This window comes from Meles meles, chromosome 6 (assembly GCF_922984935.1).
Source record: "Meles meles chromosome 6, mMelMel3.1 paternal haplotype, whole genome shotgun sequence".
NCBI classification, from domain to species: domain Eukaryota; kingdom Metazoa; phylum Chordata; class Mammalia; order Carnivora; family Mustelidae; genus Meles; species Meles meles.
In genome coordinates this window covers 54,960,710-54,983,448 of record NC_060071.1, presented here as the reverse complement: position 1 = coordinate 54,983,448, position 22,739 = coordinate 54,960,710, and the positions used below count along the sequence as shown (strand labels likewise).

The following is a 22,739-nucleotide window of genomic DNA, read 5'->3' as shown; positions in this document are numbered from 1 at the left end:
TGTTCCTGACCTTAGCGGAAAAGTTTCCAGTTTTTCTGCATTGAGAATGATATTTGTGGTGGGTTTTTCACAGACGGTTTTGATAATATGGAGGTATGTGCCCTCTATCCCTACACTTTGAAGAGTTTTGATCAGGAAGGGATGCTTCACTTTGTCAAATACTTTTTCAGCATCTATGTTCTTGTTCTTTCTTTTATTAATGTGTTGTATCACATTGATTGATTTGCGGATGTTGAACTAACCTTGCAGCCCTGGAATAAATCCAACTTGGTCATGGTGAATAATCCTTTTAATGTACTGTTGAATCCTATTGGCTAGTATTTTGGTGAGAATTTTCGCACCTGTGTTCATCAAGGATATTGGTCTGTAGTTCTCTTTTTTGATTGGATCCTTGTCTGGTTTTGAGATCAAGGTGATGCTGGCCTCATAAAATGAGTTTGGAAGTTTTCCTTCAATTTCTATTTTTTGTAAGAGTTTCCGGAGAATAGGAATTAGTTCTTCTTTAAATATTTGGTAGAATTCCCCTGGGAAGCTGTCTGGCCCTGGGCTTTTGTTTGTTTGGAGATTTTTGATGACTGTTTCAATCTCCTTACTGGTTATGGGCCTGTTCAGGTTTTCTATTTCTTCCTGGTTCAGTTGTGGTAGTTTATATGTCTCTAGGAATGCATCCATTTCTTCCAGATTGTCAAATTTGTTGGCGTGAGTTGCTCCTAGTATGTTTTTATAATTGTTTGTATTTCTTTGGTGTTAGTTGTGATCTCTCCTCTTTCATTCATGATTTTATTTATTTAGGTCCTTTCTCTTTTCTTTTTGATAAATCTGGCCAGGGGTTTATCAATCTTATTAATTCTTTCAAAGAACCAGCTCCAAGTTTCATTGATTTGTTCTATTGGTTTTTTTTGTTGTTGTTGTTGTTCCTATTTCATTGATTTCTACTCTGGTCTTTATGATTTCTCTTCTCCTGCTGGGTTTAGACGTTCTTTGCTGTTCTTTTAGACACCTCCAGCTCCTTTAGGTTGTGTACTTGAGACCTTTCTTGTTTCTTGAGAAAGGCTTGTACCACTATATATTTTCCTCTCAGGACTGCCTTTACTGTGTCCCACAGATGTTGAACCGTTGTGTTTTCATTATCATTTGTTTCCATGAATTTTTAAAAATCCTTCTTTAATTTCCTGATTGACCCAATCATTCTTTAGAAGGATGCTGTTTAGTCTCCATGTATTTGGGTTCTTTCTAAATTTCCTCTTGTGATTGAGTTCTAGCTTCAGAGCATTGTGGTCTGAAAATATGCAGGGAATGATCCCAATCTTGTGATACTGGTTGAGACCTGATTTAGGACCCAGGATGTGATCTATTCTGGAGAATGTTCCATGTGCACTAGCGAAGAATGTGTATTCAGTTGCTTTGGGATGGAATGTTCTGAATATGTCTGTGATGTTCATCTGTTCCTGTGTGTCATTTAAGGCATTTATTTCCATGTTGATCTTTTGCTTGGATGATCTATCCATTTCAGTGAGGGGAGTGTTAAATTCCCCTACTATTATTGTATTATTGTCGATGTGTTTCTTTGATTTTGTTATTAATTGGTTTATATAGTTGGCTGCTCCCATGTTAGGGGCATAGATATTTAAAATTGTTAGATCTTCTTGTTGCACAGACCCTTTGAGTATGATACAGTGTCTTTCCTCATCTCTTATTATAGCCTTTGGCTTAAAATCTAATTGACCTAAGGATTGCCACCCCAGATTTCTTCTGATGTCCATTAGCAGGGTAAATTGTTTTCCACCCCCCTCACTTTAAATCTGGAGGTGTAGTTGGGTCTAAAATGAGTTTCTTGTAGGCAGCATATGGATGGGTTTTGTTTTTTATCCATTCTGATACCTTGTGTCTTTTGATTGGGGCATTTAGCCCATTTACATTCAGGGTAACTATTGAGAGATGTGAATTTAGTGCCATTGTATTGTCTGTAAGGTGACTGTTACTGTATATTGTCTCTGTACCTTTCTGATCTACTACGTTTAGGCTCTCTCTTTGCTTAGAGGACCCCTTTCAATATTTCCTGTAGAGCTGGTTTGGTGTTTGCAAATTCTTTCAGTTTTGTTTGTCCTGGGAGCTTTTTCTCTCTCCTTCTATTTTCAATGATAGCCTAGCTGGATATAGTATTCTTGGCTGCATGTTTTTCTCATTTAGTGCTCTGAATATATCATACCTGTTCTTTCTGGCCTGCCAGGTTTCTGTGGATATGTCCACTGCCAATCTAATATTTTTACCATTGTATGTTACAGATTTCTTTTCCCGGGCTGCTTTCAGGATTTTCTCTTTGTCGCTAAGACTTGTAAATTTTACTATTAGATGACAAGGTATGGACCTATTCTTGTTGATTTTGAGGGGGGTTCTCTGCACCTCCTGGATTTTGATGTTGTTCCCTTTGCCATATTAGGGAAATTCTCTCCAATAATTCTCTCCAATATACCTTCTGCTCCCCTCTCTCTTTCTTCTTCTTCTGGAATCCCAATTATTCTAATGTTGTATCATCTTATGTCACTTATCTCTCGAATTCTCCCCTCGTGGTCCAGTAGCTGTTCCTCTTTTGCTCACCTTCTTTATTCTCTGTCATTTGATCTTCTATATCACTAATTCTTTCTTCTGCCTCATTTATCCCAGCAGTGAGAGCCTCCATTTTTATTGCACCCCATTAATAGCTTTTTTGATTTCAACTTGGTTAGATTTTAGTTCTTTAATTTCTCCAGAAAGGGCTTTTATATCTCCAGAGAGGGATTCTCTAATATCTTCCATGCCTTTTTTGAGCCTGGCTAGAACCTTGAGAATCGTCATTCTGAACTCTAGATCTGACATATTACCAATGTCTGTATTGATTAGGTCCCTAGCCTTTGGTACTGCCTCTTTTTCTTTTTTTGTGGTGAGTTTTTCTGCCTTGTCATTTTGTCCAGATAAGAGGATATGAAGGAGCAAATAAAATACTAAAAGGGTGGCAAAGACCCCAGGAAAATGTGCTTTAACCAAATCAGAAGAGACCCCAAATCATGGGGGTAAGAAAGGGGATAAAAAGAAGTTCAGGGGAAAAAAAGAAAGAATTTTAAAAAGAAAAAAATAAAGAAAAAATATTAAAAAAGAAAGAATATATTAGATAAACTAGTTTAAAAACGTTAAAAAAGAAAAGGGTAAAAGTTTAAAAAATTAGCAGAAAGAAAAAAAGTTGAAAAAAAATTAAAATTAAATTAATCACAAGACTAAAGAATCATGGGGAGAAAGCCATCAGTTCTGTGCTTTGCTTTCTCCTCCTCTGGAATTCTGCTGCTTTCCTTGGTATTGAACCTGCCTGCTCTCCTTGGTAGGTGAACTTGGTCTTGGCTAGATTTCTTGTTGATCTTCTGGGGGAGGGTCCTGTTGTAGTGATTCTCAAGTGTCTTTGCCCGAGGCAGAATTGCACCTCCCTTACCAGGGGTGGGGCTACGTAATCTGCTCGGATTTGCTTTCCGGAGCTTTTGTTCCCTGAATGTTTTCCATAGAGTTCCAGAGGACGGGAATGAAAGTTGCAGCCTCCCAGTCTCGGCCCAAAAGAGCCGAGAGCTCAGGGCCCCACTCCTCACTGCGCCCTCAGAGAAAAGTGCCCAATCACTCCTGTGTCCCTGGCCTCCAGCAGCACTCCAAGCTCACCCAGCCTGCGACCGGTTCAAGGTAACCCCAAGCTGAGAGCTCTCTCCTCAGCTCTGTCTCTATAGCCGGCTTCCCTGTTCTAATACCTGCAAGCTCTGCAACACTTCAGACACCCCGATCCTTCTGTGACCCTGCGGGACCTGGGGCCATGCTCTCCCCGCATGGGATTCATCCTGGTTTAGCCTCTGGAGCAATGTCCCTCAGTGGAGCAGACTTTTAAAATTCCTGATTTTGTGCTCTGCTGCTCCGCCACTTGCCAGGAGCCGGCCCCTCCGCCTGCGGTCTAACTTCCCGTTGCTTTGGATTCACTTCTCCACCGGTCCTACCTTTCAGAAAGTGGTCAATTTTCTGTTTTTAGAATTTCTTTTCTTCTCTTCGATCTCCCATTGGATTTGTAGGTGTTTGCAATGTTTAGATAAGTTATCTAGCTGATCTCCTGCTACCTGATGTAGTCTCAGCCTGCTACTTCTTTGCCATCTTCTAGGACTGTTCTTAATTCCATACAAATTTTAGGATTGTTCTTAGGATTTTCCAGCTCTTTAAAAATGCCAGTGGAATTTTGATCAGAATGACATTGGAAGTATAGAGTGCTCTAGTCAGTATAGGCATTTTAACAATGTTTATTCTTCTGAACCACAAGGATGGAATGGTCTTCCATCTTTTTGTGTCTTCTTCAATTTCTTTCATGAGTGTTCTGTAGTTCTTCAAGTATAGATCCTTCAGTGGATGAATGGATAAGGAAGATGTGGTCCATATATACTATGGAGTATTAGGCCTCCACCAGAAAAGATGAAAACCCAACTTTCATATCAACATGGACAGAACTGGAAGAGATTATGCTGAGTGAAATAAGTCAAGCAGAGACAGTCAATTATCATATGGTTTCACTTATTTGTGGAGCATAAGGAATAACACGGAGGACATAGGGAGATGGAAAGGAGAAGGGAATTGGGGGAAATTGGTGGGGGAGATGAACCATGAGAGACTGTGGGCTCTGAAAAACAATATGAGGGATTTGGAGGGGTGGGGGTGGGAGGCCTAGTGGTGGGTATTATGGAGAGCACGTATTGCATGGAGCACTGGGTGTGGAGCATAAACAATGAATTCTGGAACACTGAAAAGAAATTTAAAAGATAAGTAAAATTTTTTTAAAAATTCAAAAAATTTATATGGAATCAGAATAGATCCCAGACAGCCAGAGGAATGTTGAAAAAGAAAACCAATCTTGGCAGCATCACAATTCCAGACTTCAGGCTCTATTAAAAAGCTGTAATCATAAAGACAGTATGGTGTTGGCACAAAAACAGATACATAGATCAATGGAACAGAATAGAGAGCCCAAAAATGGACCCTCAGCTCTATAGCCAACTGATCTATGACAAAGCAGGAAAGAATGTCCAATGGAAAAAAGACAGTGGTGTTGGGAAACAAATGGTGTTGTGAAAATTGGACAGCCAGATGCAGAAGAATGAAACTGGACCATTTCCTTACACCACACACAATAACAGACTCAAAATGGATGAAAGACCTCAATGTGAGAGAGGAATCCATCAAAATCCTGGATGAGAACACAGGCAGGAACCTCTTCAACCTCAACCACAGCAACTTCTTCCTAAGAACATCGCCAAAGGCAAGGGAAGCCTTTGATGAACTATTAGGATTTCATCAAGATAAAAAGCTTCTGCAAAGCAAAGGAAACAGTCAACTAAACCAAAAGACAATCAACAGAATGGGAGAAGGTATTTGCAAATGACCTATCAGAAAAGGGGCTAGTATCCAAAATTCATAAAGAACTTATCAAACTCAACACCTAAAGAACAAATACTCCAATCAAGAAATGGGCAGAAGACATGAACAGACATTTCTGCAAAGAAAACATCCAAATGGACAACAGACACATGAAAAAGTGCTCAGCATCACTCAGCATCAGGGAAATACAAATCAAAACCACAAAGACATGCCACCTCACACCAGTCAGAATGGTTAAATTAACAAGTCAGGAAATGACAGATGCTGGCGAGGATGCAAAGAAAGGGGAATCCTCCTACACTGTTGGTGGGAATGCAAGCTGGTGCAGCCACTCTGGAAAACAGTATGCCAGTTCCTTGAAAAGTTTAAAATAGAGCTATTCTACAACCCAGCAATCACACTATTGGGTATTAACCCCAAAGATACAAATGTAGTGTTCCAAAGGGGCAGATGCACCCAAATGTTTATAGCAGCAATGTCCACAATAGCCAGACTATGGAAAGAACCTAGATGTCCATCAACAGATGAATGGATAAAGAAGATGTGAGATATAGGTATAGATATATACAGATATTTATATCTATATAGAGATATAGATATGGATAAGTGTGGAATGCTATGCAGCCATCAAAAAGATGAAATCCTGTCATTTGCAATGACATGGATGGAACTAGAGGGTATTATTCTAGGTGAAATAAGTCAATCAGAGAAAGACAATTATCAGATGATCTCTCTGGATATTGACAATAGGCAAAGGACCTCTGTGGGAATGTTGTAGAGTGAAAGAAGAGAATGTGATCCATACCAGGGATGGTAAGGAAAGTGTGATGCACACAGGGATGCCAACACCCCCTCACTCATTTTAGTAAAGAAATCATCCAAGATCTTACAAGACCACAGGTATTGCAATTTACCTAGTAAATCCTATTAATTGGTGGAGTTTCAAATATTCTTTTCCTGAGTTATGTGTTTCAGCTAAGTAATTTTGAAAGCCTCTCCATCACAACTGATTAGGAAATAAGTGAGCAAATATAAAAATATTGTTAAAAGTCCATCATTATATTATTACTTAGTGAACAGAATTAATCTTTCTTTAGATAAAAGAAGTTGTGAAGATCCTAACATCAGAAATAGATAAACTTAAATATAAATGTTTTTGTGCATGTTCTTAGTGATCTCTTAAATCTGGAGATCTTCTGTAGATATAATAGGGAATATGCAATTAGTCCATCTAATTGAGGCAAAGATTTTCTGGAAAGAAAAATATTAGCTTAATCTTAATTATCCAAAATTTTTAGCCTTCCTGTGTGGTCATATTTTTTCTCAATGAACTAGTAAAAGTCACTAAAGAAAGCTGAGATCGGGGCACCTGGATGGCTCAGTTGGTTGATGGTCAAACTTGATTTTAGTTGAGGTTATGATCTCAGTGTCCTAAGGTTGAACCCTGCATTGGCCTCCAATATAGGAAGGGAGTTTGCCTGAGATTCTCTCTCTTGCTTCTCTATGCCCCTCCCTCCACTTGCACTCTCTCTCCTTCTGTCTAAAATAAATAAATATTTTTTTTAAAAATCCCAGTTCACTTGAAAAGTGAAGAATAATATTACCTCTTTCTAAAAGTGCCTCCAAGACTTGGAATAACTACTTTAAACCATAGATCATGTGTTTTTCCCCCCTTTTTCCTTTACAGGTCAGAGCTCTTAAATATTACGACCAGTTGAAGAGCCAGCTGATACATTTACCCTTTGCTGTAACTCCACTCAAAGAAATAGGATGCCTCTTCTAGAGAAAACCCTAGGAGAGAAAATTGGGAGTTTCCAACACCTAGAACTCTCAGGTTTCCTTGCCTTCACATGTAAACTTCACAAAGAGCATGCTCACTTACCTGTACTGAACTCAAGTGCATTTCTAAAATTTGGCACAATATATAACACAGTCCCTAGGTGAACATTAATAGGTAGGGTGGTTAGTGGTTTTCAGGCTTTCATCAGGAGAGACTCTGATGGACATCAGAAGGAAACTCCTAACCTAGGAATTGTTACACCCAGATGAGGAAGACAAAAAAGGAAATAGGATACCTTCTTTCATTTGAAAAGAATTTAAAAGTTAAATGACATAAATCAAGGAAGACTAGTCATAAATAAGGGGTAGAAGAGTTGATCTTTCGAGGTGTCCTCTTGAACCTACTACTCAATTTCTGGACCAATAAACTCCCCTTCTTAATAGTTAACACCCAACAAAGCCACCATGCGTCAATAGCAATCAACAGAAATGCATTATAATTTTGATGCCGGTTTTTATGCCAAAGTCACTGAATTGGTTTCATGCATATATCCATGTATAGGATGAGTTAAGGATGTCCCAAGAAAGTTATGCTTTCTAAATCACCTCTTCCTGTTCATCCTTTAATATGGCAGAAGGATGCCACATGCTTTTTTTCTCAGCTTCCTCATGGCTGTCTTCATTTCAGCATTTCTGAGTGTGTAGATGAGAGCGTTCAACATTGGAGTGATCACTGTATAAAAGACAGAGAACGCTTTATCCACAGAGAAGTTGAAGAAAGGTCTCAGGTAGATGAAAACACATGACACAAAGATCAGGCTGACCACTGTTAGGTGGGAGGCACAGGCTGAGAGTGCCTTGCGCTGGCCCTGGCCGAGGTGAGTTCTGAGGGTGATCAGGATGATGGCATAAGAGAACAGTAAGACCAAGAAACAAACGAGAGATAGCAGACCTGCTGATGTTTGAGACCATCAGCACCTCTACTACATATGTGTCCATATATGATAGCTGATGACCTGTGGGACATCACAGTAGAAGTTGTCCAGGTCATTAGGGTCATAGGACAGCTGGATCATCAGTGCAACCTGTGTGATAGAGTGGATGAATCCCCCACACCAACAGGCAAAAACCAACTGAAAGCACAGCTGATGGTTCATGACTGTCAGGTAGTACAAAGGATTACATATGGCAACATACCTATCATAGGCCATGACTGTCAGCAGAAATATCTCTCTGGCTCTCAGAAAGAGTCAAGCATCCCTAAAAAGAGATGATCTTGCCTTGCTTTAGAAAATCTCCTAATATCTTGAGCATGGTTACACAGCTCAGGCATTGGTCAATAAGGGACAGATGGCCCCAAAAATATTATATAGGAAATTGGAGCAGAGAGGCATCAGCTCACAGTGTTACCATTATCAAGAGAATTCCCAGAAAAAGTCATGTAAAATAAGGAAAATATTAAGAAGAGAAAGAGTGTAGCTCCCAGAAAGATGAAAAGTCCAGAAGAACAAATTCTGTCACCTTGGAATCATTTTTTTTTCATCAAGTCAAGAATACCAAGTCACCTAGAGAAAAAAGAATCAAATTGGAACAAGAAAAATTCAACTAAGAAAAAATGCAATAAATAAATGAATGAATGAATGAATAAAATAAAAATAAAATATATTTATTTATTATATATATTTATATATATATGTGTATATATGAGTTAAAAGATACTGAGTTTATATGTTTATATCATACTACAAGATGAAAAACTTAAGTTCTGTGAGGTGGGAAATATACGTTCCTGTATAAATAGAATGAGGAATACTTTGCATACCTTTCAACTCCTCATTCCTATAATGTTTTCAAGTTGCATTTACAACAAACTGGGGAGGGAGGGAGGGAGAGAATGAACTGGATATGAGGTGATCAGAACGTGAAAATCATTACACCAGTGCATTGACCTCAGGCAAGCTATCAGACCTGAGTTTTATTCTTTGTTTATTCAATCTAATATGAAGATAATAATATCTTCCAAGGTTGTTTCAAGAATCAAATATAATCTGATTATGAACAAAATACACTTACATAAAAAAATCACTCATAGGTGGAATTTAAGAAACAAAACAGATTAACATAGAGGAAGGAAGGAAAAATAAAATAAGATGAAAAACAGAGTGAGGCAAGCCATAAGAGATACTGAACTCTAGGGAATGAATTGAGGATTGCTGGGGGAAGGGGTAACTGGGTGATGGGCATTAAGGAAGGCATTTGCTGTAATGAGCACTAGGTGTTATATACTACTGATGAATCACTAAATTCTACCCGTGAAACTAATAACACAGTGTATGTTATCTACATTGAATTTTTTAAATGTATAGTTGGCTTTGAATTTAATAACATACAGTTATTATTGTTATTATTGTTACACATTGTAATTATTGCTATTGATTTTAAATAAAATACGCTGAATTTAAATAAAAAACTTTTAATGACTTAAGTCCCTCAAAGTGAGGCAATATTTTTTTAATTCTATTTTTTTAAGATTGATTATTTATTTATTTATTTATTTAAGGAGAGAGCAGTGGGAGAGGGAGAGGGCGAAGACTCCTCACTGAGGAGAGAGCCCGAAGCAGGACTTGGTATCATGACCCTGAGATCATGACCCATGCTGAAGGAAGACACTTAACTGATTGAGCCACCCAGGCAACCCTAACTTCTTTTTTGTTTTTTAAGATTTATTTATTTTAGGGAGAGAAAGAGTGCGGGTTTGTGGGAACAGGCAAAGGAAGAGAGAGGGAGAAAGAGAATCTCCAGCAGATTCCCTACTGAGTGTAGAGCCTGACCTCAGGACCCGCAGATCCTAACCTGGGCCAAAATCAAGAGTCAGATGCTTAACCAGCTGAGCCAACCAGGTGTCCCACCATGTCCATTTCATAGGTGAAGATAGTATGGGAAACCAAAATTATGCTGTTTTGGGACTTTTCAACAACCATAGGTACACTTAAAAGAAGTAAAGTTTATACTAAGATATTGTTTTGTCAGTTTCCTTCTGCTCTACATTTACATTCATTCTTGATATTGGGTGGGAATATCTCAGATTACAAATAAAATATTAGAGAACATTGGCACATTCCTTCCCTTGAAGCAGTGAAGAAATAGCAGATGTTTCTCTGTCTAGATCAGTATATTTTCAATCTACAACTAGTTCTTGGTAAAATATTGAGTGAGACAACATTTGCATTTTTCTCAAGTCAGTCAGGGAAAGTTATATAATAGTTATTCAGATATTCCAAAAATAAAAGTACTTAATACCAAGAAATTTCACATTACATGGTATTTCAAGAACATGTGAGAGAGAGATCAGGGGCCCAAGAAACTTTTGGATGTCTTAATTACACCGTATATGTGACCATCCTCTGCACCTGCCTATAGAGTCAGGTGCCCAGGTACATCCAATGCTACAATCTGATAAATATGTAAGAAACCACCTCACTGTCTAAATCATTTTGAAAAGAAAAGAAAAGCAAAAAGACAGGAAACCATTTGCAGTCATATGTACAGCCCTACTTGAGCTCTGAAACAATGGAAATTTTCTAATCTCCTTTGGATATACCAAGGATTGTGAATTTTCATACGGAGATTAGATTCTGGTATTCTTTCCAATGATCTATGATACCTAATTAGATGACATCAAGCTGTTATGTAAAAGAGCATAGGACATACAGAAAATGCTAATACAGTCAACACATTACAAAAATATTTTATGAACAAATGCATCCTAGAATGAAATTATTACATTATTATCATGGGCACTATTTCATGGGAAGGAACTAGAACTTGATAATCAGACTTCTACTTTTAATAGTTTATTGCATAATACCTATACTTTGCTGAATATATTATATCTAAGATCATATACATTTTTTAACAATTTAATTTTATTTTTTTCAGTGTTCCAAGACTCATTGTTTATGCACCACATCCAGTGCTGCATGCAATAGGTGCCCTCCTTAATACCCACCACCAGGCTCATCCATTCCCCCATCCCATTCCCCTCCAAAACCCTCAGTTTGTTTCTCAGAGTCCACAGTTTTCATGCTTCATCTCCCCCTCCGATTTACCCCAATTCACTTTTCTTTTCCTTCTCCTAATGTCCTCCTTGTTATTCCTTATGTTCCACAAATAAGTGAAACCATATGATAATTGACTCTCTCTCCTTGACTTATTTCCCTCAGCATAATCTCCTCCAGTCCTGTCCATGTTGATACAAAAGCTGGGTATTCATCCTTTCTGATAGCTGTTTAATATTCCATTGTTTATATGTACCATATTTTCTGTATCCATTCATCTATTGAAGGGCATCTTGGCTCTTTCCACAGTTTGGCAATTGTAGACATTGCTGCTATGAACACTGGGGTACATATGGCCCTTCTTTTCACTACATCTGTATCTTTGGAGTAAATACCAAGTAGTGCAAATACAGGGTCATAGGATAGCTCTACTTTTAATTTTTTGAGGAATCTCCACATCGTTTTCCAACTGGCTGCAACAAGTTGCATTCCCACTAACAGTGTAAGAGGGTTCCCCTTTCTCCACATCCTCTTCAACACTTGTTGTTTCCTGTCCTGTTAATTTTGGCCATTCTAACTGGTGTAAAGTGGTATCTCAGGGTGGTTTTGATTTGAATTTCCCTGATAGCTAGTGATGATGAACGAAATGAATGAAAGATCTCAACATGAGGCAGGAATCTATCAAAATCCTAGAGGAGAACATAGGCAGTAACCTCTTTGACATTGGACACAGCAATTTCTCTCAAGACACGTCTCCAAAGGCAAAAGAAACAAAAGCAAAAATGAACTTTCAAGACTTCATCAAGATAAAAAGCTTCTGCACAGCAAAGGAAACAGTCAACAAAACAAAGAAGCAACACACGGAATGGGAGAAGATATTCACAAATGACATTACAGACAAAGGATTGATATCCAATATCTATAAAGAACTCCTCAAACTGAACACCAAAAAAACATATAATCATGTCAAAAAATGGGCAGAAGACATAAACAGACACTTCTCCAAAGAAGACATACAAATGACTAACAGACACACGAAAAGATCATATACATTTCTTGTTTTAATGTATAGGTCGGTCTTTCACAGATAATGTGTTGTCTTCTTCAAACTTCTAATTAATCTCTCCACTTAAAGTATTTCTACACATCACTGATTCTCAACTCAGAGTATATATCAAAATCAATAGGCCCTTTTTACAAATTATACTTGCTTGAACCCAGTCAATTCTAGGTTCTCAGAAGATGAATGATGGGTCTTAAGTATGTCAATTCTGTAACAAAATCTCTATAGATGAGTCATATCTGCACACTCACCTGAATATTACTGAGCCATCAAAAAGAATGAAATCTTCAATTTGCAATTATGAGGATGGAACTAGAGGGTAGTATGCTAAGCAAAATAAGCCAATCAGAGAAAGACAAATACCATATGATTTCCCTCATATATATGGAATTTGAGGAAAGAAACACATGAACATAATGGGAAGAGGAGGAAAAATAAAATAAGATGAAAACAGAGAGGAAGGTAAGCCATAAGACACTCTTAACTATGTGAAACAAACGGGATTGCTGGTGGGGAAGTGGGTGGGAGGATGGAGTAACTGGGTGATGGGCATTAAGAGGGCACTTCAAGTAATGAGAACTGGGTGTTGTATGCAATTACGAATTACTTAATCTTACCTCTGAGACTAATAATAAGGTATATGCTAATTAAATTGAACTTAAACAATTAAAAAACTCATCTGAACAAGATCTCTTCATTTATTAATGATGGACAATTAAAATCAAATTAAATGACAATTATTTGTTTTCCTTGCTTTCATGTTGTCTTCTTATCAACAATATTATAGAATAAATACCCAGACAATAATATGAGAAGAAGATCCTATAAGTCTGGGCAGACTTAATTAAGGCAAACCATAGAGGATGAAGAAAAGGAACTAATTGCAGTAGGTGTAGGTAGAGAGCTTATTAATATTTAAGCTAGTCTTCTAGCTATATAGTGTTTCAGGAACTCAGAAGAAATGCAGAATGCCAGCACTGTGGGAATGGATCTTGAAAAAATATATATATTTATAGTGTGACATTGCTTGTTAATTTGATGGGTCTCTAACCTGCCTATTTCTCTTTCATTCTCTGATGGATTAGAGTGGTGGAATGGATTTAAAAAAAAAAGACCCATTTATATGCTGCCTACAAGAGACTCACCTCAGACCCAATGACACAAATAGGCTGAAAGTGAAGTGATGATAAAATATTCGCCATGTAAATGAAAGTGGGGAAAAAAGCTTGAGTAGCAATACTTACATCAGACAAAATAGACTTTAAAACAAAGACTGTAACAAGAGACAAAGAAAGATATTAAATAATGATAAAAGGATCAATCCAACAAAAGAATACACTATTTTTTCCTTTTTTAATTTAAATTGAATTAGCAAACATATAGTACATTATTAATGTCACATGTAGTATTCAATAATTTACTAGTTGTATATAACACCCAGTGCTCATCACATCACATGACCTTCTTAATGCTCTTCACCCAATTACCCTATCTCCTCACCACTCTCTCCTCCAGCAACCATCAGTTTGTATCCTACAGTTAAGGGTTTCTCTGGTTTGTCGCCCTCTCTCATGACTTCCCATTCAGTTTTCCCTCCATTCCTCCATGATCCTCTGTGATGTTTCTTATAGTCCACATATGAGTGAAACCATATGATAGTTGTTTTTCTCTGACTGACTTATTTCACTCAGCGTAATACCCTCCAGTTCCATCCATGTCAATGTAAATGGTAAGTATTCATCCTTTCTAATGGTCAAGTAATATTCCATTGTGTGTATGGATATAATATATATATACATGCACATATATCTAAAATATATATCTCACATTGCTTCTTTAAAAATTTTTTATTTATTTTTTTATTTTTTTATAAACATATAATGTATTTTTATCCCCAGGTGTACAGGTCTGTGAATCGCCAGGTTTACACACTTCACAGCACTCACATCGTTTTTATCTGTTCATCTGTTGATGTTGTAAATATTTCTGAACACAACAGTGGGACATCTAAATATATAAAATAAATATTAATAGACAGAGAATAAAAGAGAAACTGATGGTAATACAATAATGTTAGGAGACTTTAACACTCCACTTACATTAATGAGAGATCAGCCAGACACAAAGTAAATAAGGAAACAATGTATTTGAATGACACGTGGACCAGATACATAGAGAATATTCCAACCAAAAACAATAGAATATTCTTTTTAAGTATACATGGACATTCTCCAGAATAGATCACATTAGGACATAAAACAAGCCTTAATAAATTTAAGAAGACTGAAATCATACCATACATCTTTTATGTACACAGTGGTTTGAAACTAGAAATAAACACACACACAAAAAAAAAAGCTGGGGAAAACATATGGAAACTAAATGATACAAACAAACAATGGATCAATGAAGTAATCAAAGATGAAATCAAAAAAATACATGGAGACAAATGAAAATAAAAACTCAATGGTCCAAAATCATTAAAACAGCAAAAGGAAAGATGGCAGAAGATTAGAAGACCTAAATTTTGTCTGGTCCCAGGAATTCAGCTAGACAGTTACCAAACCATTATGAATACCTACAAACTCAAAAGGAGATTGAAGAGAAGAATAGCAGAAATTCTATGAACAGAAAAGCAACCACTACCTGGAAGGTAGAACATAGGGAGAAGTAAATCCAAGGCGATATACAAGTAGATAGACCACAGGAGGAGATGCAGGCTCCTGGCAAGCAATAGTGCAGCAGAGCACAAAATGAGCTTTTTAGAAGTCTGATCCACTGAGGGATGTCACTTCAGATACTAAGGAGGGGGTGGAGGGGGGAGGCCTCCCAGGACAATGTGGTCTCAGGACCTGAAGGGTCACAGAAAAACCAGGGGTGCAGGAGTGCAGCAGAGCTCCCACGTATCGGAATGGGGAAGCTGATTTAAACACAGAGCTGAGGAGGGGACTCTCAGCTCAGGGTTGCTATAAGCCAGGATCCAAGGCACAGTTGAGCCACTACTCTTCAAGCAAGGACCCCACAAGTGGCAGATCCAGGGAGACACCCCCCTTCTTCTACTGGGAGGAGCAGTGCAGAAGTGTGCTGCAGGAAACTGCTGGGTTTGGAAACTCCAAATGGAGCCATACACCAGAGATAGAAACACTCGACCACAGGCTGGGTGAGCTCAGAATGAAGCCAGAGACCAGGGAGACAGGTGTGATTGACTGCTTTTCTCTGAGGGCTCACTGAAGAGGGGGACCCCAAACTCTCAGCTTCTCTGGGGCTAGAGATTGGGAGGCTGCCATCTTCATTCTCCTCCTCCAAAGCTGTCTGGAAATCTTTCAGAGAACAAAAGCTACCTAGAGCAAACCTGAGCAGATTACATAGCCTGGCACCTGGTAAGGGTGGTGCAATTCTGCCTCAGGCAAAGACATTTGAGAATCACTACAACAGGCCCCTCCCCCAGAAGATGAACTAGAACATCCAGCCAAGACCAAATCTACCGATCAAAAAGAACTGCAAAACACCAGTGCTAGGAGAATACAGCACATAGAATTCACGGCTTTTTCCCTACGATTCTTTAGTCTTTCAAAGTTAATTTTTTTTTAATTTTAGTATTTTTTATTTTTCTATTTTTTTAAAATTTTCCTCTTATCTATTTTAACCCATTTTTACTATTTCATCTCATCAATATCTTTTTTAAAATCTTTTTTAATTTTCATTTTATAATCATCTTCTATCCCATCATTGTATTTAACCTTATTTTCTGTATACAAATAAGTTTTTCTTTCATTAAAATTTTGGGATACAGTTTCTTCTAACAGACCAAAATATATCCTAAGTCTAGTGCATGGCTTTGTTCTAGTCTCCAGCCTGATCACTTCCCTCATTTTTTTTTTCCTCTTCCAACTAGTTGCTTATATTATCAATGCCTTTTTTAAAATCTTTCTTCATTTTCTCTTTACAATCATATTCCATTCCTCCATTGTGTTTACCCATATATATGCAATTTTAATTTTAAATAAATAATTGAATAATTTAAATGATTTAATGATTTAAATAATTAAATAATTTTCAAGAAAGTATAATATATATTTTAAGGAAATGTATTTTAAAGAATAGAATATATATATTTTGAAGGAAGAAAGAAAGTATATATATATATATATAGAGAGAGAGAGAGAGAGAGAGAGAGAGAGGGCAGTTTCTTCTAACAGACCAAAATACACCCAAAACCACGTCGATGGCTCTGTTCTATTCACCTAATCATATTTTTTTTTTCCTTTTCTTCTCCCCCTGGTTTCAGGTCTCCTGATTTGGTATATACTTTTAGTGTGTATATTTTTCTGGGGTCATTGTCACCCTTTTAGCATTTTGTTCTCTCATTCATCTATTCTTCTCTGGACAAAATGACAAGGCAGAAAAACTCACCTCAAAAAGATTAAAAAAAGAAGAAGAAGAACAAGAGGCAGTACTGATGCTAGAGACCCAGTCAATACAGACATTACTAAGATATCAGAACTAGAGTTCAGAATGATGATTATAAAGATGCTAGGTGGGCATGAAAGAAGCATAGAAGATGCTAGAGACTCCCTTTTGGAGAAATAAAATCCCTTTCTGGAGAAATAAAAGGACTAAAATCTAACCAAGTTGAAATTTTAAAAAAGCTATTAAAACTGGAGGCTCTTACTGCTAGGATAAATAAGGCAGAAGAGAGAATTAGTGATACAGAAGACCAAATGATGGAGAATGAAGAAGCTGAGAAAAAGAGATAAACAACTACTAGATTATGAGGGGAGAATTTGAGAAATAAGTGATACTGTAAGATGAAATAATATTAGAGTAATTGGGATCCCAGAAGAAGAAAGAGCATGCAAGAAGGTATACTGGAGCAAATAATAGTAGAGAACTTCACCAATTTGGGGAAGGAAACAGGCACCAAAATCCAGGAGGCAGAGAGAACCCCCCCTCAAAGTCAATAAAAATAGGTCAACACCCCATCATCTAATAATAAAACTTGCAAATCTCAGAGACAGAGAAAACCTGAAAGCAGCTTGAGAAAAGAAGTCTCTAACCTGCAACAGTAGAAATATTAGATTGGCAGCAGACCTAGTCACAGAAACCTGGCAGGCCAGAAAGGACTGGCATGATATATTCATAGCACTAAATGAGAAAAATATGCAGCCAAGAATACTATATCCAGCTAGGCCATCAATGAAAAATAGGAGAAATAAAAAGTTTCCAGGACAGGAGTGCCTGGGTGGCGCAGTGTGTTAAAGCCTCTGCCTTTGGCTCAGGTCATGATACAAGGGTCCTGGATCAAGCCCCGCATTGGGCTTTCTGCTCAGTGGGGAACCTTCTCACCCCTCCCCCTCTGCCTGCTTCTCTGCCTACTTGTGATCTCTCTCTCACTGTCAAATAAATAAATAAAATCTTTTTAAAAAAATCTTCCAGGACAAACAAAAACTAGAAGAAATTGCAAACACCAAACCAGCCCTACAAGAAATATTGAAAGAGGTCTTCTAAGCAAAGAGAGAGCCTAAAATTAAGACCAGAAAGGAAGACACAATATACAGTAACAGTCACTTTACAGGCAATACAATGGCACTAAATTCATATCTGTCAATGGTTACCTGGAGTGTAAATGGGCTAAATGTCCCAGAGAGCCTAAAATTAAGACCAGAAAGGAAGACACAATATACAGTAACAGTCACCTTACAGGCAATACAATGGCACTAAATTCATTTCTGTCTGTGGTTATCCTGAGTGTAAATGGGCTAAATGTCCCAATCAAAAGACAAAGGGTATCAGAATGGAAAAAACGACAAGACCCATCAATATGCTATCTATAAGAAACTCATTTTAGACCCAAAGACACCTCCATATTTAAAGTGAGAAGGTGGAAAACAATTTATGATGCTAATGGGCATCAAAATAAAGCTGAAGTGGCAATCCTTTTATCAGATAAATTAAATTTTAAGCCAAAGACTATAATAAGAGATGAAGAAGGACACTATATGATACTTAAAGGGTCTGCCCAATAATAAGATCTAACAATTTTAAATATCTATGCCCCTAACTTGGGAGCATCCAATTATATAAACCAATTAATAACAAAATCAAAGAAACACACTAAAATAATACAATAATAGTAGGGCACTTTAACATCCCCCCTCACTGAAATGGACAAATCATCTAAGCAAAAGATCAACAAGGAAATAAAGCCTTCAAATGACATATTGCACCAAACATACATCAATGATATATTCAGAACTTTCCATCCAAAAACAGCAGAATACATATTCTCCTCTAGTCCCACATGGAACATACTCCAGAACAGATCACATTCTGGGTCACAAATCAGGTCTCAACCAGTACCAAAAGATTAGGATCCTTCCCTGCATATTTTGAGACCACAATGCTTTGAAACTAGAACTCAACCACAAGAGAGAAGTTGAAAAGAACACAAATACATGGAGGCTAAAGAGCATCCTACTAAAGAAAGAATGGGTCAACCAGAAAATTAAAGAAGAATTTTTAAAAATCATGGAAACAAATGAAAATGAAAACACGACTGTTCAAAAAATTCTGGGATGCAGCAAAGGTGGTCCTAAGAGGAAAGTACATAGCAATACAAGCCTTTCTCAAGAAACAAGAAAGTTCTCAAATACACAACCTAACCCTACACCTAAAGGAGCTGGAGAAAATAAAGCCTATATCCAGCAGAAGAGAATAATAAAGATCAGAGCAGAAATCAATGAAATAGAAACCAAAAGAACAGTATAACAGATCAACAAAACTAGTTGCTGACTCTTTGAAAGAATTAATGAGATTGATAAAACCCTGGCCAGACTTAGCAAAAAGAAAAAATCATGAATGAAAGAGGAGAGATCACAACCAACACCAAAGAAATATAAAAAGTTATAGTTAAGAACATATTATGAGCATCCTCACCAACATCTGTTGTTTCCTGACTGGTTAATTTTAGGCATGAAGTGGGAATGCAAGATGGTACAGCCACTCTGGGAAACAGTATGGAGGTCCCTCAAAAATTTAAAAATAGAGCTACCCATGACCTATCAATTGCACTTCTGGATATTTACCCCAAAGATACAAATGTAGTGATCCAAAGGGACACATGCACCTGAATGTTTATAGCAACAATGTCCATAACAGACAAACTATGGGAAGAGCCTAGATGTCCATCAACAGATGAATAGATAAAAAAGATGTGAGTATATATATTTTATATATTCCATATATAATGGAATACCATGCAGCCATGAAAACTGAACTATTGCTATTTTCAACAACATGTATGGAACTAGAGATATTATGCTAAGTGAAATAAGAATAAGAATAAGAGAAAGACAATTACTGTAGGATCTCACTGATATGAGGAATTTGAGAAATAAGACCGAGGGTCAAAGGGAAAGGAAGGGAAAAATGAAATAAAATGAAACCAGAGAGGGATACAGGCCATAAGAGACTCTTAATCTCAGGGAACAAATTGAGAGTTGCTGGAGTTCAGGTGGATGGGAGGAATGGGGTGACTGAGAGAAGGACTTTGGGGAGGGTATGTGCTATTGTGAGTACTGTGAATTGGTTAAGACTGATAAATCACACACCTGTACCCCTGAAACAAATAATACATTATATGTTAATAAAAGAATCACCATTACTCTAGAATTAAAAAAAAAAAGAAAAAAAGAAACAGCTAAAGGAGTTCGAAGAGGGAAACATATAGCAATACAGGCCTAGCTCAAGAAATAAGAAAATATTCAAAGAGTTTAATATTATTCCTAAAGGAACTAGAAAAAAAAAGGAGAGGGGTCCCTGGGTGGCTCAGTCATTTGAACATCTGCCTTCAGCTTAGGTCTTGATCACAGGGTCCTGGGATCCTGTCCCGCATTGGGCTCCCTGCTCAGTGGAGAGTCTGTTTCTCCCTCTCCTGCTGTAGTTTCCCCTGCTTGTGCTTGCTTGCTCTGACAAATCAATCAATCAATCAATCAATCAATCTAAAAAAAAAACAAAAAACAAAACCCAATGAGGGTAGAAGAAGGGAAATAATAAAGAGCATAACAGAAATAAATGATATAGAGACCAAAAAAAAGAAAGAAAACAATTCAATGAAACCAAGAGCTAGTTATTTGAAAAGATAAACAAAACTGAAAAACCCTTAGTCAGACTCATCAAGAAAAGAGAAAGAAGGCACATAAATAAAATCAGAAATAAGGGATAAGTAACAACAGACACCATAGAAATACAAAGGACTATAAAAGAATACTATGAAAAATAACATGTCAACAAACTGAACAACCTAGAAGAAAGGGACAAATTCCTAGAACTAGAACCTCCAAGAACTAACCAAGGAAGAAACAGAAAATCTGAACAAACCAATTACAAATACAAAATTGAACTGGTAATCAAAATCTACCAAAAAATAAAAGTCCAAGACCAGATGCATTCACAGGTGAATTCTATCGGACATTTTAAAAAGAATTAATACATATTCTCCTGAAACTATTCCAAAAAATAGAAGAAGGAAACCTTTCAAATACGTTCTACAAGGCCACCATTAGCCTTATACCAAAACCAGACAAAGACATTACAAAAAAACAGAACTCTACATAGGTCAGGATCTCTGATGAAAAAGATACAAAAATTGTCAACAAAATATTAACAAACCACATACAACAACAGATTAAAAACACCTTCATCACAATCAGGTGATATTTATTCCCAGGATGCAAGATGGTTCAATTCTCACAGACCAATCATCATATACCACATTAACAAAATGAAGGGTAAAAATCATATGATAATCTCAATAGATGCAGACCAAGGATTTGACAAGATTCAACATCCATTCATGATAAAAACTCTCAACAAAATAGAGGTACATACCCCTGGGGATAAAAATACATTATATGTTTATTAAAAAAAAAAAATTTGGAAGGGGAGGCGAACCATAAGAGACTATGGACTCTGAAAAACAACCTGAGGGTTTTGAAGGGTCAGGGGTGGGAGGTTGGGGGAACAGGTGGTGGGTAATAGGGAGGGCAATTTTGCATGGAGCACTGGGTGTTGTGCAAAAAGAATGAATACTGTTATGCTGAAAAAATAAATAAAATGGAAAAAAAAATAGAGGTACATACTTCAACATAATAAAGACCATATATGAAAAACCCACAGCTAACATCATATTCAATGGTGAAAAACTGAGAGCTTTCCCTCTAAGGTCAGGAACAAGACAAGAATGTCCACTCTTAACCCTTTTGTTCAAAAAAGTATCTGAAGGCCTAGCCACAACAATCAGATGAAGGAATGAAAGGCAGGTGGGGGAGAGAAGGAAGGAGGGGAGGGAATGAGGGAGGGACGGAAGCTTATATAATTCTTAAGATGTCATTATTCAACAAATATTTAATGAGGACCAGTAAATACAATGTATTTTTATCATGTTGATGAATTTGAAGTTGATTAATACCTATTCTTTGTTTTCAAAACTATAATCTGGGAGGAGAGAACAGCTAAGTACACAAATAAGTATAACATAAAGCAGCTGAGGACAAGTGTCTTAAGAAAGATACACAGATGGTTAAATAAAAATTCATAGATAGAAAGTTGCTTTGGTTAGGAGAATAAGAGTACACGTTACAGAAAAAAATGTCATTTGAAACAGATCTTGAAGGATAGATGAGGTTTTTGCAGGTATAGATGGAGGTAATAAAGATTCTAAATAGACAAAGAGATCACAAGGAAATGAATATTAGAAGCTGAAAGATATCCAGAGAATGAAATGCTGTCCAATTTATCTATAAAAGGGAGGAAGAAAAGTTAAACAAGAAAAGTACTCTGAAACCAATTTATGGAGAACGTGGAAATTTCCAAATAAAAACCATTGATGTTTTTTGAGCAAGGAAGTAATAAGATAAAGGCGATGTTTTAGGAGTTCTTAGTCCTGAAGTAGTGTAACTAAGAGGTAATAAAGGTCTAAATACTATTTTCCCCCCTTAGTCTTTCAATGTGAGGAGTTTGCTTTTGGGAATTCCTCAAGTGGTCTGTGGTCCACAGACCCGTGTTCCTATGTCATAGAGTCTTAATGTTCTCAATCATTTTACACTATGTGGTATGAGCATTCATTCTCACTTAGGGATTTTAGCCATACTACACAAATTAAGGTAAAAATGGGACACTAATCAATGAAATTAAATACTTGTGTCATATTAATTGGGAAGCCACATGTTCCTCTGTAGTATTTAACTCAATTAACTTAAATACTGGCACTTCTTGCTCTTTTCTCTGACATCTAAAGAATTCTGCCATTCTGTCCTTCAAAAATCTACTAACTTCTACAAATTTTTTTTAACGTCTACAAATTTTTATTTACAATAGCCTACAGTGCTCGGTATCTCAACATTTACCTCATT

At 37.0% G+C, this 22,739-nt stretch overlaps 1 pseudogene; it reads right to left on the bottom strand.

Moving 5' to 3' along the window:
- Window positions 1-7,822: 7,822 nt before the first annotated feature.
- LOC123943550 lies at window positions 7,823-8,739 on the bottom strand (annotated as a pseudogene).
- Window positions 8,740-22,739: the final 14,000 nt, after the last annotated feature.